A 17540-nucleotide genomic window follows, 5' to 3' on the forward strand; every position below is an offset into this window, starting at 1 on the left:
GACTAAATCAACCACTATATTGAACCTTCTTTTGATTACCATAGGCAAAACATTGGTTTTCTAGAGGTTGTATTCCATTTTCTCACCATATAGACGATAACATGTATTTTCCCTTTATGAAAAGGGTTGGATGGAGGGGTAACATAGGTTTCATATTAAAAAATTGAGTTACTAATGCACGATTCCCTTCTATTACCTATGTTACCCTGAATTTAGCCCCTTTTCCGCCCAAAACCTTAATTGCAAGTATCTCCAAGGCATGTTAGACCTCCTACAATATCTTTAGGTTGTGTCCAAACCTATGGAACTCCTCTGAAAGCATTAAGAGAACCAAAATAAGGCACTAAAATATCTACATTATCTAGGATCAAGAGAGCCTAGATGACAAAACATCTTAGCATGGATCACGAGAACATAGTTGGCCAAGTACTTCTGCATCAATACAATGATGACTCATCTCTAGTACAACACAAAATCTTAGCATCGTAAGAGTCACCATAAGCAGATTGACATCAATTCCAACAAACAAACCTTCCATCATGCCAACATACTCCTCCTTTGGCATTGATGGCAACCTCCTACAAACACCATATCATCTGCCTCTTTCTCTCTCCCCCTTTGAATTCAATGGAAAAGGGTAACAATCTAAATATTGGACCAACATTATATGACTCGCTTGCAAAGGCCTTTGATTAGCAACCAATCATGTTAACATCATGGAAGTTTGGCACTGAATATGCTCCTCTTGAAGATGTACTAGGAGCTGCAAGTATCTCATATGATTTGTTATGCAACATTTCTACCACTACCATTTCCTCCTTACCACATGTAAGAGGTTACTCCAAGAGTAACTATTGACTCCATAATCACAAATGACCAAATAATTACATGAAATTATGGGGATATGGTCTGATTTAGAGGTCTATATCATAATAAATAAAAATTTACAGCAATGAATCCATTAGCCCACACATGGATGCAATAATACTAAAGACTCTCTTCTTTGCATGACAACACTATGATCACTCTTTCCTCTATGCATGTAAGCACTAAGACCAATCAACCAACAAACCAAGTGATAAACAATAATGATACAAGGCTTCCTAATGAGAGTACAAGGCTATAACACTAAAATTGCAATGTTATAACAATGCATACAACTGCCCATACATGGTTGAAATATGAAAACCCTCATTAATCTCTAAAAATTCACTATTAGCAGTAGCAACAGTGTTCAAAATTAAGGAATAAACATTTGTAAACCAAAAAGAGTACAAACAACCCTCACAAATCTAACCACTCTATCCTTGTCATCAGCAACGCATTTCAACACTAATAAATTGCATCATCAATAGTTAGAAACATTAAAATCATAAGGCTATAAAAATCATTTGTAGTAGCATTTCTCCATCAACACATGACAATGTCCAATAATATACCATTAGCCATCCTCTTGCAATCAATCACATAACATAGATCCATCGCCATATTGATAACATAAAAAAACACAAACTTCAGTTGTGAAGAGAAAGAAACACAACATAGCATCATTAACAATAGATGCAACCAAAATCAACAGCAGCAACCATGCAACCATACTTCTGAAGCACAACCTCTAGGCATAAAAGTATTGAAAAGTTCATCTTGTGTAACCATCAGGATTGGTGAATAATTTACAATACAAACCCCAGCCACACTCTCTTGATACAAAATCAGCATCAACCTACACATGTAGCAATCCTCAATGTAATGTACTCATAAGAAAGATTAAAACATAGAAACTGTAATGCTTAGACCTTGACTCAACTATACATGGCATGACACAATACATTACAGTTACAAGACAACTAGTCCTCATGACAATTCAATATTATAAAATCAAATAACAGAGCAATGTAACACATAAAATAATGCAGAAACAAAAAAAATATAAAAGCATAAAACAAGAGAGACACAGATATATGTGGTTCACTCAATTTGGGCTACATTAATGGAGAAATAATCAATCCTTCCTTTTATATTATTTATCAAACTAAAGGGATACAACCTATAGAAAATTCTCTATAACGTCCTGTACACTCTCACACGGTCTCCTCTCTTTTTCTCACACAAAATCATGGTCAACCACAATAAAATTACCTCATATAAAACAAGGGTTTCCTTCTAAGGGAAAAAAACCCTAAATTAACATAACTTCTAACGTCATACCTTTCGCCTAATGAATGACTATATTGACTACAAAATTACAATATTTTACAAGGAGATTTTTATCTAATTTTTTGCTTCAGGGGCATTGTCCCCAAACACCATCTAGAGGTGGGGCTCCAAAGAATTGTTTCCACCCCCGTTGGACCCCCTTAGTGGTGCTATTTGGGGGAATATCCCCCAACACTCCCCTTGTCGAGGATGGGATCTAAACAAAACTAAAATAATACATTTGAATCAGGAAGGTAAGCAAGCTCCACGCCCAACAAAAGTTTGGTTTTCCCAACATTAAGGTTTTTCCAGGGTCATTTGTCAAAAGAAGGTGTGTTACTTATGTGATCGGTTTCTTGCGTACTCCACTAGAAGTTTTATTTGATTAATGGTGTTGTTCATGTTTTTATTCATTAATTCTAGTTGATAAATTAATTTTGACATGTATACATAGTCAGAATAATTAACTAGGTTCATAACACCTTCTAGGTATCAAAACTTTCGCATAGCATTAGAGCTATCTACAACAGAAGTACACTAAGCACTCAAAATCCCAAACTTGGCTTTGCAAACAAAAGACCACTCAAAAGCAATCAAGGAACCAAAAATAAGAATGCCACTAAAAACAAACAATATCAAACAAAACCATACAATGGAAACACCAAAATTAGAGAATAAAAAAGATCCACTTCAACAAAAAATCTCTAATGTAGGTTTAAAATAAATATGAACTGATATAATCATAGGGAGCACGGATCTAAAAGATGACAACAAGATATGAGGGAAAATCCCTCGAAAAACAAAGCAAAACAACTTGAAAAGAAACCCTTAAATAAGAAAGAAACTTGATCTAAATCAAAGAAATAGTTCTCAATAAGATCTGAGATAGATCTTAACAGAAAAACAAAGAGGCAACACAAGCATAAAAACTCAAAGCAAGTCCTAAGAGAACAACCCTACAAAAATCAAATTATAGGTACGAATGTTGACTAAATAGTGGCTAAACAAAGTCTTAGATGTATATTAATAATAGTTAATAAGCATCCCTAAGTCCAAACACTCTGTAATTAGATTTAAATCAACATCCATCTAGCAATATGAATTTGAAACAAAAAATCAAATGAAACCTAACCAGGTTTCAAGTCAATGGGACTAAAGCAAACCCAAATGAGCTTGCACAACAACAAAGAACATGAAGGAAGCAAAAAAAAACAAAAATATTAAGGATAAGAAGAGATATCAATAATATTAGGGTAGACTCCCCAACATAGTAGACAATTTTGTTCTGAATGAAATCACCCAATCAAAAGGAGTTATTTCTATATAAGACTTTCCTTAGGCTCTATAAGTGGGGAGAGAGGGACCAAATATCTCAAGGTGGAAACCTATTTTTTGAGTGCAAAAATTGAGGAAAGGTTTGCACCTCAAGGTATTTGATCCCTCTCAGTGCTAGATAGATCCAGAGTTAAGATGGATTTAGGTTGGGTTTAGTCGTGTGCAGCCAAGGAAAATCTATTGAATATATGATTAATTTCATCAATAATATGAAAATACATCTAATATTAATATAATCATTTTAAATATGATAAATATGTTTGAGATTGATCTGGTCATTTTAATTTTAAATTTGCTTAGTTATCTCAGTTTGTTGAGATGATAAATATTGTTAATAACTTTAATGATGAAAAATGATGAAATAAAAATTTGGAATTCAAAGTGACAAGGTAATAATGTTGTCACCGTTATTAGTTTTGTCATCTTTTCATATCGATTATATGAAAAGGATACTTGAAATTGTAAACCATTTAAATATTTAGCTCGAGCTGTTGTAGTAAACATCATACCTTGTCTCTCTTGCTCTCCAATATTAACAGGTTGAATTACTATAACACAAAAATCAATGTACATTGTCAATAATTTTTTGTGCTTGCACTAAAATCAATGCACACTGTTAATCCAACCACTTTAAAATTAATGTACCATCATAAATCCAATTACATCAAATCATAAATCAACATCTACACTGAAATCAATGCATCTAATGCAAGCAATGAAATAAGATTAGAAAACAACATCTACACTGAAATCAACACATCTAATGCAAGCAATCAAATAGGATTAGAAATCAACATCTACACTCAAATCAATGCATTTAGTGCAAGTAAGAAAATAGGATTAGAAACCAACATTAAACTGAAATCAATGCATCTATTGCAAGAAATCAAATAGGATTAGAAATCACCATCTTCATTGAATTCAATGCATCTAGTGCAAGCAATCAAATAGGATTAGAAATCATCTACATTGAAATCAATGATCTAGTGGAAGTAATCAAATATGATTAGAAATCAACATCTAAATTGAAATTAATGCATCTAGTGCAAGCAATCAAATAGGATTATATAAATCACCATATACAATAAAACAAATGCATTTAGTGCAAGCAATCAAATGGGATTACAAATCATCAACATCAAAATCAATGCATCTATTGAAAGCAATCAAATATCATTAGAAATCGACATCTACAATAAAATTAATGCATTTAGTGCAAGCAATCAAATAGGATTAGAAATCACTATCTACACTGAAATCAATGCATCTAGTGCAAGAAATCTTCTCCCCCCCCAAACCATCCATCTATATCTATATCTCCCTCCATATCTCCTTATTTATCTTTCTATCTCATGCCACCCCCAAACACACACACTCGCTCACTCCATATATATCAATCTCTCTATTCCTCCCTCCCTCTCTCCATCTCTCTCTTCTTCCCTCTCTTCACCTTTCATATATATCTTTATCTCCCTCTGTATCTCTATATCACCGCTAGAACATACACTCTCTTTCTCTATCTATATACCCATCACTCCCTCCTCCTCCTCCTCCTCCTCCTCCTCTCTCTCTCTCTCTCTCTCTCTCTCTCACTCCCGCACCCCCCCCCCCCCCCCCCCCCCCCTTCTCTCCCTCTCTCCCCCACCCTTCTCTCCCTCTCCCCACCATGCCCCCCCCCCCCCCTCTCTCCCTCTCCCCACTAGATAACTAATGAATCTTTCCTTGCTCTTGTGTGGCTCTCCTAGGATAATACGATTACTTGCCTCCTATAAAATCACTCTTGTCTCCCCTTTCATGAATGTATCCATTTACACAATGTAATTGGTGTTTCATAGTCTAAACTTACTTGTTGATTTCAAAGGATATGTGTGTGATCTCTTATTTTTTTCATTGCAACCAAGGAAAAACATATAATTATGGTGCTTTGGTCGATACTATAAATGGGGCTCCTACTCCAAACAATGTGAGGTCTAATTAGGACTTTAAATCGGGGAGACCCCCTATATGTTGGCGGTATCCAACATTTTCATCATGATCCAAGCTCACAACCTCATTCCAAGCTCAGTATTGATGAAATTGGAGAGCAAGGAAACTTTATCAGTGAACCAACAATGACTAGGAATAGTTTTTCATGTTGTTATACACATCCTTTCCTTGTCATGCACATGACTAATAAAATAATGCATTCTCAATTGGGTACTTATAAATTCAAGGGAGTTGCTTCACTCTCATGTTTGTGGCATCAAAACCAAATTACTAATATTCGTATCCTTTGCATAATTTTTCTCATTTAACACTCATTGTCCTATTGCAGGTTGGTCAACTCTTCATATTTTCTTGTGCTTGGGCCTTCTATTTTTTAGTTCCTCCCTCCTTGCTCTTGTAGCACCCTTCTCATGTATTCTCTTCAATCTCTTTCTGGGATATTCTAAATCCAAAAACCCTCCTCTCTCCCATTCTCAGGGCTCTCTATGCCCCCTTTGTGCTTCCATGCCTTCAATCTTCTATCTTCTCCATCACATTTCATGCTCCTTTAATGGAGGATTTTTTATGTGGGTTGTTTCTTTGGGTTACTCTTGTTTATCCTTTATAGGAACACAACTTCAATTTTCCCTCGCCATTCTCACTCACATAGCCAGTGGCACTAATTGGTTGTGTCTTTTTCCATGTTACCCCTCCTTGCTATGCAAGAGAGAGATACATGACACTCTTCCTGGTTATTTGAAACCATTCCTCAAATTTCCATTTGTTTTCTGGCCCTTTCTATCCTATGATCCCTTGTCCATGCCTCATCAGTGAGCTTAAGTTCACAGGGGCATCGTCTATTACCAAGAGTGCATTCGTAGGGGTAGTACATGTATGCATCATCGTATGGAGGAGGCTTCCAAAATCAATTCACATATCAACAGTGGGGATATATGGAAGTGTATTTAGTACCATTAGGAGAGTAGTTGCAATGTTCCTATTTCCACCTACTATCACTCCTTCATGCTTCCCAAGTTAAAAAACTATGATCAACACATTTTCTTTGAGGTTACATGACGTTGTGAAAGTAGTCCATAGATGTGGTCCCCCGTGATAATTAGCCAAAGGACACACAAGGTGATAACCTTATTCCTATGTGACCATTAGCCTCACAACAAAGGGGAACAAAGATGAGTTAATATGGTCTCTTCTATTATAGTGTTTTCCCACCAAGAAAATCTAGATACTTGAAGGGAAGGTGAATCCTGAGACTTTTGAAAATACAATAAGATTTTTCTTGAATGAAATGAGGGTGTGTGAAATCTAATGACAATATCTCATGACATGTTAATGGTAATGCAAACCTGGAAAAATAACAATATGTTAACTTGGATGGATGATTGAAGATACTTCCATAATGAATTTCAATATGGTGTAAAAGATGAAATGTAGGAAAATGAATTATATTTCCAAATATATACATAATATATATATATATATATATATATATATATATATATATATATATATATATATATATATATATATATATATATATGTTGTAGAGTCACCTATATATGTATCTTTATTTCATGGATAAATATTGTAGCTATCCTATAGAAAACTAATGTTTAGAATAGAGATATAGAGGGGTTTTCTTAAAAAATGAGTGTTTCATGAATTTGTTGCCCAAATGGCCAAGTTTTCATTTTGAACCTATATTTGAAGCAAATTACTTGTCATGCATGTAAGCTTTCCATGTGAAAATTTTTGAATTTGAAAAAGAATATGTGTATTCTTATAGCTACGAGTGCATGCAACTTCATAGATTTAGGAAGTGTAGAAATTTCACACCTGTAGATCAAACTAATATATGCAATGTACTAAAGCATAATACTTGATCTAGTTCTACAAAACATTAAGCGGAAGCATAATCAATTTCATGAGCAACATCAAAGCATAAACACATATAACTAATCAAGAGAAATAATCAACCATAACACAAGATATATCACTGGGGAAAGCACCAACATAAAACCCCTATCTGTATTATCAATCAAGTGGAAATCCTCTTCTATTTACAAAAAGAATCATCTCAAGAGTTATCATGTACTCTCTTCAATCTAAAGATGAAGATAATAGACTACCTAGGCCTCAATATATAGGCCACATGTCCTCCAATCTCATATATTATGTATTTCTCTTGGAAATAGATCCTTCTCCATGCAAGGAATACTTACTAGAAATATCCAAGCATTTGATAGTACACTATCCCTCATCTGAACTCAACTGGGTCTCTGTCTGAACTGACATGCATCAGTTATCCATGAGGGAATGCTCAGTTATCTGAAATAATTGTTGTCACATGCATGCAAGCATTAACAAACTATATCTCATTAATTTAACAACTTGTTAAATTAACCTAACTAGACTTGACTAAGTCAACTCATCCTCTCATTATAGAACTCATACACTATTCCTCAATCAGTGGAGAAAATCAAGGATAAATTCCTGAATCAGTGGGACAACTAATTGCATGTTCTCACAAAGACTTCAAGTTTAATTTTCCATAATTAATTAACTAATGGAGATTAATTAATTAATATTTTAAACCGTTGTTAAGACCAAATTCGTTTTTACTTCCTATAGTTAGACCAGGGACTGCTAAAAATAGGAAGGGACCCAGAAATGCTATTTTTAGAAGATTCTATTTTTAGCAATTTCACCTCTCACCCAAGGTGGTCAAAATGCTCATTGGCCAAACTGCTATTTTTAGAAGTGTTATTTTTAGAAGTTCTATTTTTAGCACATTCTAAATTTAGCATTTCTTGTTGCACACTTTTCAACACTCCATCTCAACAAGAAAGGGATTATCAGCAACCCGGATCCTGTCTCTATGGAACTCAAACTTGCCCTTTGACAATGCCTTTGTCAAAATATTTGCATCCTATTCTTTGGTCGAAATGTATAGCAACATCATGATCCTCTTGACCACACAATCCCATAGATGATGATAGTGGATATCTATATGCTTGGACCTATCATGAAGCACTAGATTCTCAGAGAGTTTAATGCAACTCTGATTATCACAATATATCACAGTAGGATCCATCATCTGACCAAACAATCCCACTAGAATCTTCTGCATCCAGATGGCCTCACATGCAGCCTGACTGGCAGCCATTTATTCAGCCTCACTGAGCTAAGTGCAATTGATCTCTATTTCCTGCTATACCAAGAAACCGCAGCTGACCCAAGGTTGAAGATTCCTCCAGAAGTGCTCTTCCTGTCTGATGGACTACTTGCCCAATCTACATCTGTGAAGCCTTGGAGCTTCACTCTCTCTATCCGCCTATACCATAATCCATACTATGTAGTTCCTCTGAGATATCTCAGCACATGGTTTACCGCCTTCCAAAATAACTTGGTTGGTTGAACCATAGCTTGACTCAGCTGGTTCACCGCAAAGCACAAATCTAGTCGTGTGTTCACTAGATACATAAGTGAACCCACAAGTTGTTGATAAATAGTAGCAGCTACTACCTCACTTGAAGTAGCATCCTCCTTCCTCCAATTACCTGCTAGAGGAGTCTCCATGGGCTTGCACATCTCCATGTGAAAGTGCCTGAGTATCTCATTGGCATACTTGCCTTGAGACACAAATACTTCCCCATCTCTCTGCCACACCTCCATGCCTAGAAAGTAGTGCATGAGGCCCATGTCCTTCATATCAAACTCTCTTGCAAGGTCCTCCTTGCAAGACTTGATCAACTGATCATCACCTGTCAAAATCAGATCATCAACATAAAGTACAATAATCAATAGCCTACCTTCTACCATGATGTGGTAGAGGTTCGCATCCGCTTCACTCTTGGTGAAGCCCAACCTGGTGAAATAGTTGTTGATCCTTGTATACCAAGCACGAGGTGCTTTCTTCAGCCCATACAATGCTCGCTTGAGCTAACACACATGCGACTCACAATCGAAGGTCTCAAATCCCTCAGGCTGCTCTATGTATACCTCTTCCTCAATCTCCCCATTGAGGAAAGTTGTCTTCACTTCCATCTGATGGATCTTCCAACCATCTATGCTGATAGTGCTAGAATCGATCTAGTTGATGACTACCTTGCAACAAGAGCAAAGGTCTCATCATAGTCAATCCCCTCCGCTTGTGAGAAACCACAGGCAACAAACCTTGCCTTTTATTTCTCAATATTGCCATCAGCTGCTTGCTTTACCTTGTAAAGCCATCGGGAAGTAACCACTAACTTGTCCCCCGGTCTAGGGACAACATCCTACACATTGTTTCGCATGATAGAATCATACTCCTCTACCATCGCATCCACCCAAACTGGCTGCTGAACTGCCTCCTCAAAAGAAGAAGGCTCGGTCACTACACACTCCCCAACCAGGGCCATGTAGCCAGTGTATCAATCGGGAGATCTCCTCTGTCTGCGCTAAGAGGATGGCTGCCCCACATTCTCTCTCACATCGTGCATCAATCTATCAGCTTCCCATGAGCATTTCCGCCTATCTCTGGAAGACTCTCCAGCAATGGTGATCTCCACTACTAGAATCTTTGCATGTGGCTGATCCACATCATTAGGAGGCTCCTCCTCCTTAGGAACTAATAGTTCCTCATCATCACCATGCAACTTGAGCTCCCTCTCAAGTGACACTCGAATGGCTTGCTGCTCATCAAAATTCAGATCCCTGCACACTATGGTCCTCTGACTAGTAGGCAGAAACACACAATAATGTGAGTTGTATCCGTGTACCCCACAAGTATTCCAAGTCAGCTGTTGGGTCTAGCTTCTTCCGAGCATATTTGGTCACATGATAGAAGACTGGTGATCCAAAGATGCAGAAGTGACTCACATCTAGTCGCTTCCCCCAAAAAGCCTCTATAGGCATCTGCATCCCCAACATGCAATGAGGACTTCTATTATGAAGATATACTGTTGTATTGCATGCCTCAGCCCACAGATGAAGTGGTAGGCCTTGGTCATGCAACATCGCTTGAGCTGCTCCCACAATAGATTTGTTCTTCCTTTCGGCCACCCCATTCTGTTCTGGGTTATGAGGTGCCGTGAGTTCCCCTTTAATTCCTTCTGAAGCACAAAAGTCCTCAAACTGTTGGGAAACATACTCTCCACCATTATCAATCTGCAAGACCTTTATTTTCATCCCTGATTCTTTCTCTGCCAAAGCTTTGAACTCACAAAACTTCAAGAAGGTTTGATCCTTCTTTTGCATGAAGTAGATCCAACATCTACGATAAAAATCATCAACAAAAATAACATAGTACCTATGCTTTGTTGTGGAGGTTGTAGAGAAGGACCCACATACATCTGAATGAATTCGCTCTAGAGCTGCTCCTACTCTACTATCTCGATCATGAAATGAAGCTTTTGCATACTTACCCAAAGTGCAATCTTTGCATGTGATTGTTTGCTTCAGCTTGCACTTGGGTAATCCGGTAGAAATTTGTTGCATGAACTTCAAGGCCCCATGATGCAAGTGGCCCAGTCTCCTATGCCATAACTAGCCAATATCTTGGCCATGCACCACCTTTGCTTTGGAACTCAATGCAGCGCAATCTTCTACTTGTAACTTATAGAGATTCTTAATTTGAATCCCTATCTGTTTGGTATGTCCAGTGCCGATATGCCTTAGGAAAACCTTTCCCAAACTAAGGACTACATCATAGCCTTTATCCTCAATCATAGCAATAGACACAAGATTCTTTTTCAGCCCTGGTACATACATAACACTAGAAAGAGTGAGGGGAGAACCATGCTCCCTCTGAAACACAATTATACCTTCACCTGAGACATGGTACTTTCCGTCATCACCCATCTCGATTCATATTTGGAGATCCTTCTCCTCCAAAGTGCTGAAAATATTCTTGTCACCTGACATGTGGAAAGAGGCTCCACTGACCAAGTACCAAACACATCCCATGCTAGATGAAACCATGCATACAATAAGTGAGAAATCGATCTCAAGCTGTGAAGCTAGTGCATCACCATCAGATTCCTTGGAGGAACCTTTCTTGGACCTCTTCTTTGGGCAATTAATAGCATAATGGCCCAACTCATGACAATGAAAGCATCTCACCTTCGACTTGTCAAACCTCTTCACTCCTTGAGAAGACATGGATTGGGATGTCTTCCATTTCCCTTTCTTAACTTTAGATGCTAAAGCCAAGTTCTCTTCATCATCATGTTTTGATGAAGAAGCTCCATCCCTAGTGCTCCGTCTGATCTCCTCCTGCATCAAATCCGACCATAGTCATTCCCAATCTGGCAGTTTATCCCTTCCATTCACCGAGTCCTAGTAGCTATGCCAGCTCTTAGGAAGTCCAAGGAGTGCTAGACTCACCATATTATCATCAGCAATCACGACCCGTACACTTGCAAGCTCATCCCTGCAGGTGGTGAGCTTGTTCAGGAACGTAGAGATAATGTCACCCTTTTCACACTTGATCTTGCGAAGTTTTTCCTTCAGTGCTAGCTTCCTCTGATCACTGCTATTCTGATATAAATCTTTCAATGTTTTCCACATTGCATGCAAAATCTCCTTCCCACAGAGGCTTGAAATTATGTAATCTCGAACTCCCTCCACGATGATTCTCCTAGCTCTAGCCACACACTTCTTCCATTCTGCCAGTTGAGTAGCATCAGTAGGCTTAGGGACTTCTTGATCAATGAAGTCCTTAAGGCCGTTATCTTCCAATACTGCCTCCATGTGATCCTTCCAAGCTATGTAGTTTGAGCTACCATCAAGGGCATACTCAAGCCTCAAACCATAGAAAGCCATCGGTGAAATAGATGTGATAAGAACTTGCGATCTATATCCCAAATAATAATCTTTGAATTTCTCTTGCTTGTATACTGTTCTTCCTTGATCACCTGTGCTTCGATACCATGTAGAATTTTTCTACAAATCAGCTAGGTCTGATACCATGTAGAAATTTCACACCTGTAGATCAAACTAATATATGCAATGTACTAAAGCATAATACTTGATCTATTTCTACAAAACATTAAGTGGAAGCATAATCGATTTCATGAGCAACATCAAGCATAAACACATATAACTGATCAAGAGAAATAATAAACCATTACACAAGATATATCACTGGGGAAAGCACCAGCATAAAACCTCTATATGTTTTATCAATCAAGTGGAAATCCTCTTCTGTTTACAAAAAGAATCAGCTCAAGAGCTATCTTGTACTCTCTGCAATCAAAAGATGAAGATCATAGACTACCTAGGCCTCAATATATACGCCACAAGTCCTCCAATCTCCTATATTACGTATTTCTCTTCGAAATAGATCCTTCTCCATGCAAGGAATTCTTACTAGAAATATCAAAGCATCTCATAGTACATCGTCCCTCATCTGAAGTCAACTGGGTCTCTGTCTGAACTGACATGCAAATTCAGTTATCCATGAGGGAATGCTCGGTTATATGAAATAATAGTTGTCACATGCATGCAAGCATTAACAAGCTATAACTCATTAATTTAACAACTTGTTAAATTAATCTAACTAGACTTGACTAAGTCAACTGATCCTCTCATTATAAAACTCATACTTGATTCCTCAATCAATGGAGAAAATCAAGGATAAATTCCTCAATTAGTGGGACAACTAATTGCATGTTCTCACAAAGACTTCAAGTTTAATTTTCCATAATTAATTAACTAATGGAGATTAATCAATTAATATTTTAAACTGTTGTTAAAACCAAATTCGTTTTAACTTCCTATAGTGAAATTAGGGACTGCTAAAAATAGGAAGGGACCCAAAAATGCTATTTTTAAAATATTCTATTTTTAGCAGTTTCACCTCTCACCCAAGGTGGCCAAAATGCTCATTGACCAAACTGTTATTTTTAGAAGTGTTATTTTTAGGAGTTCTACTTTTTAGCACATTCTAAATTTATCATTTCTTGTTGCACACTTTTCAACAAGAAGTCCCTTGGAAGTCTTGCAAAGGGGAAATGGAGGAAGGGTTGAGGTTTGGGGAAGGAAGGAGGGAGGGATAAAGAGAGAAAGAGAAAGAGAAAGGAGGAGGAGGATATAGGTGGGGTGAAGAGGGAGGGATAGAGGGGATGACTAAGAGAGACAAAGAAACAATGATGGGTGTGGAAGGGTGAGAGAGGGAAATAAGGAGAGTGAGTGAGTGAAAGGTTGTGAGAGAGATGGGGGAGAAGAGTGAGAGAAAGGGTGGGTTTAGTGGGTAGGAAAAGAGAGGACAAGTAGGAGAGAGATAAAGATAGAGAGAGATTTGTGGGAGACAATGGAGGAGAGAGAGGGAGAGAGAAATATTTGTGGAACAGGAAGAGGGGAAGGAAGCTTCAGAAATGAGGAAGAATAAATTACCATTCTAATAATTCAATAATAAAGGTTTTAAGGAGGAGGAGACATGAGGTTATTGCAATATCAAAATATATGCATGTGATGAATATAGAGAAAAGTAACTACATACACATCTTAGATCCATCCCAAGTCCATCATTCCCAAAATCATTAGAGTGACGTTGAAAAACATTGTTGTCTTCATTGATGAGCCTTGATGTGCTTATGATTTTTTATATAAATTGGGCACAACAAAGGACAACAGACTTAGACATTCATTAGGAACAATAAGGAGTCATTTATAAATTAATTGATAATTGAAAAAATAAAAAACAACACACATAACTTGAAATGGAATAGAAAATAACAAACACACCACTTACCTATCTACTTACCTATGGTGGTTTAAGTAGGCCATTATGATCACTTCTAATAGTAATGGTCTCCATTAGTTTCTCATTATTAAAATTAGGTAGGAGGGTGAAAGCATCGATCTGAGTTACACATTTTGGCGAGAGAGAGCATATTTGGGTGGAAAAAACAATGGCTTGATCGAGCCATTTAAGCAATTGATCGAGCCTTTTTTAAACGCTCGACCGAGCTCCTTGAGCGCTACAAAAGTAGCTCGATGGAGCATTAAAAATAACTCTCTATCGATCTCCTGTGTAACCCCAGGTTAGGAGCTCGATCGAACCATAAAGCTAGAAATTTTAAAATTTATGTAAATATCAATAATGATATGCAGACTTTAAAATTATAAATATTTGATAGTTAAAAAAACCATAATCAATTACTATTTACATTTGAATAGGTAATTAACAATGGTGTAGATTAATTTCTCATTGCATTTCTAGCGTTTTGGAGTATAAATTTGAAAACGGATTCTATCCCACTTGCAATTGAAATTGTAATATTCTTATATTTATAATTTGCTAACTTAAAAATTAGTTTTTAATATGATTTAATTTTTCAATGTTATAATTTAAATAACAAATTTATTATCAATATAATTTAAATAATAAATTGATTAAAAATAATAAAATTTATCAATTTGATTTAATAAATATTATATTTTTTATATGAATAAGTGTAACTCAAAAATGTGAATTTGACATTGCCGGAATGTATATTTTTATAAAATTCACTAAAGAGTTAATAAACATGATTCCCTTATATATATATATATATATATATATATATACACACACACACACACACACACACACACAATACAGTGATATCCACTTGTGTTCAGGGAAATAAATAAGTGTAATAATAATTAATGTAGTTGTAATAGTTGTAAGCTAGAATTAATATAGTTGTAATGCATGCAAAGATATGTGTGGTTATAAATCTCTCTGAACCTATAAAATGTGATTTCACTCAATTCTCTCCTCACTCTACACAAGTACGAAGTATATATAGAATTTTTTAATCCTAACTTAGGTTTGCAATATATATTTTTAAAATAATTAAAACATAAGGATTTCATAAATTCTAAAACATTAATTGACTAATTTGAATTTGAGTAATCTAGATTTAAAATAATAATATTATAAACTTTATCTTAGTTTAGTTTGTTGTTGTATTTATTTATTTAATATAATTTGATTTGTTTTTATTTATATTTTCTAATTAAAATGAATAAGTATAAAAATATGTTATATTTAAAATCAAAACAATAAACAAATTATTATTTTCAAGAATTTCAAAATTGAAAAAGCAAAGTTAAAATCTTTTATAGAAAGTTATTGTATATTATTATAATTATTTTCTTGGTCAAATAAAATAAAAACTGAATTTATAATTAAAGCTAATTAGAGTTTGGAATATATTTGAATATTTATAAAATTATTTTTTTGCAATATATAAATTTTATAATTAGCTTATAGACAAGTAACGAGGGGCTTCATTTCTTTTTCTTTTTTTAAGATAATTATGATCACTAGATCAAGCCTATAGCTCGATCAAGACTTTATTTAACCACTTTAAGGGCTCAATCGATTAAGATATTTAAAATTTGAATTTGAAACACTCGATAAAGCATTTTAGACACTTGATCGAGTTGTTGTGGTCCTCAAACATAGTTTTCATCTCCTCTTTTGCAAATTTCTCTACAACACCATCTTATACCCTAGCGGACTCCAAGCATAATGTCTTTAAGTGACAGATTTGATCATGTTGGAATCGGGAAGGAACTCTCTATCCAATGCCATATGAGTATGACAATTTGGAATTCATATGATATTTTTATCTAATTTCATTTAAATATAACGCTTCAATTTTTTTGAACAATTTTAGAGAGGTTGAATAAAAAATCAATATCTTAAAATATAAACAATGAAAATTTTTCAAAAAATACAACTATCTTTGTTTGCAAGTCCTCTTCATGTGTTTGCAAAATGCAATTGAATGATTACTTCACCTACTCAAAAGGTAATAAAAAAATATAATTTGACCATAATTCGAGAGAATGACATGATAGCTCCCATACCTCAAGAGGTCATGGACCATCTATCGGATGTGGCGATGGAAGAACCCTAGACTAGGAGGGTGTTAGTGGGAAGGTTGACGTGCTATAGGGAGGGATGTACGCTTGACGGTAGGTGGAAGTACCCGTCTATCACATGGGTCATACCTGTCAACGTTGAAGGTGGCCTAGGGAATGATGAGGATGGGATTGGGGATATATGTTAGCGCTGCCTTAAGGGAGGATTTACACTTTTTCTATTCACAGTCACTCTTGTGATCCTTCCTCAGTTGCACGCTGTTAGACCCCTATAATACTAGTGATTCCCCCATTACTATTGCCATTGTATCCCTTATTGTTATTATTGTGCCCCTATTATCCCCATATTGTTATTAGTATGCCCCATAGAAACCCACTATTGTTATTTTTGTGCCCTTATGTTCTTATTGTTTTGTCGGCTTGATTACATTGTGACCCCTTAGAATTTTATATATAGAAGGGAGGTTTAGTCATTTGTATCATCCAAGAATTGTTCTTTTGTGTAATGTAAAAGAGGTTGCCCCCTTGAAGAGGCTAAATTCTAAGGCATTGATCTATCTTTCTATCTTTTTGTGAGTTGGTTTCCTAACATTTGGTATCAAAGCTTTGGATTCTAGGGTTTCGCTGCTCCAAACAGGTCATCGTAGCATTTTCGCTATAACTTTTTTTCTGCGGCATTTCTTAAAAAAAAAACCCATTTGGGCCGAAGTCGTCCTGAACTTGGGTTCCAAATTTCATAGCTCGTCTTGCTATATTTGCAGAGATATGATCTGAGGAAGTTGGCGTTTTTGCAGACTCCCGAATTACATTCCAAACAGGCGACCTGGAGAAAATCATCATAACTTTTGTTTTGAGCATCAGATTTAAATTCCGTAAGAATTTTTAGAAAGAGGACAGCCTGTAGTTTTATGTGCATCAGTTTTAGGTATTAAGGTCGAAACAATGACACGTGGAACATCATACAAATTTGCTCTACTAAACTATTCTGTAATCAGTCACTTTGGATATTTGGCATAACTCTTCCTTGGAGAATCCAATCTGGATCATACATGAGGGGTCAGATCTGCAGTTACAGAGATACAACATATTCAATATTGGGCTCTTACAAAGTGAAAAAAAAATAAAAATGTGTAGTTTTTTTTAATTTTGCATACGATTGGTTTGAA

Source organism: Pinus tabuliformis, chromosome 7 (genome assembly GCF_031772625.1).
Source record: "Pinus tabuliformis cultivar Carrire ecotype Pingquan chromosome 7, CPIR1, whole genome shotgun sequence".
NCBI classification, from domain to species: domain Eukaryota; kingdom Viridiplantae; phylum Streptophyta; class Pinopsida; order Pinales; family Pinaceae; genus Pinus; species Pinus tabuliformis.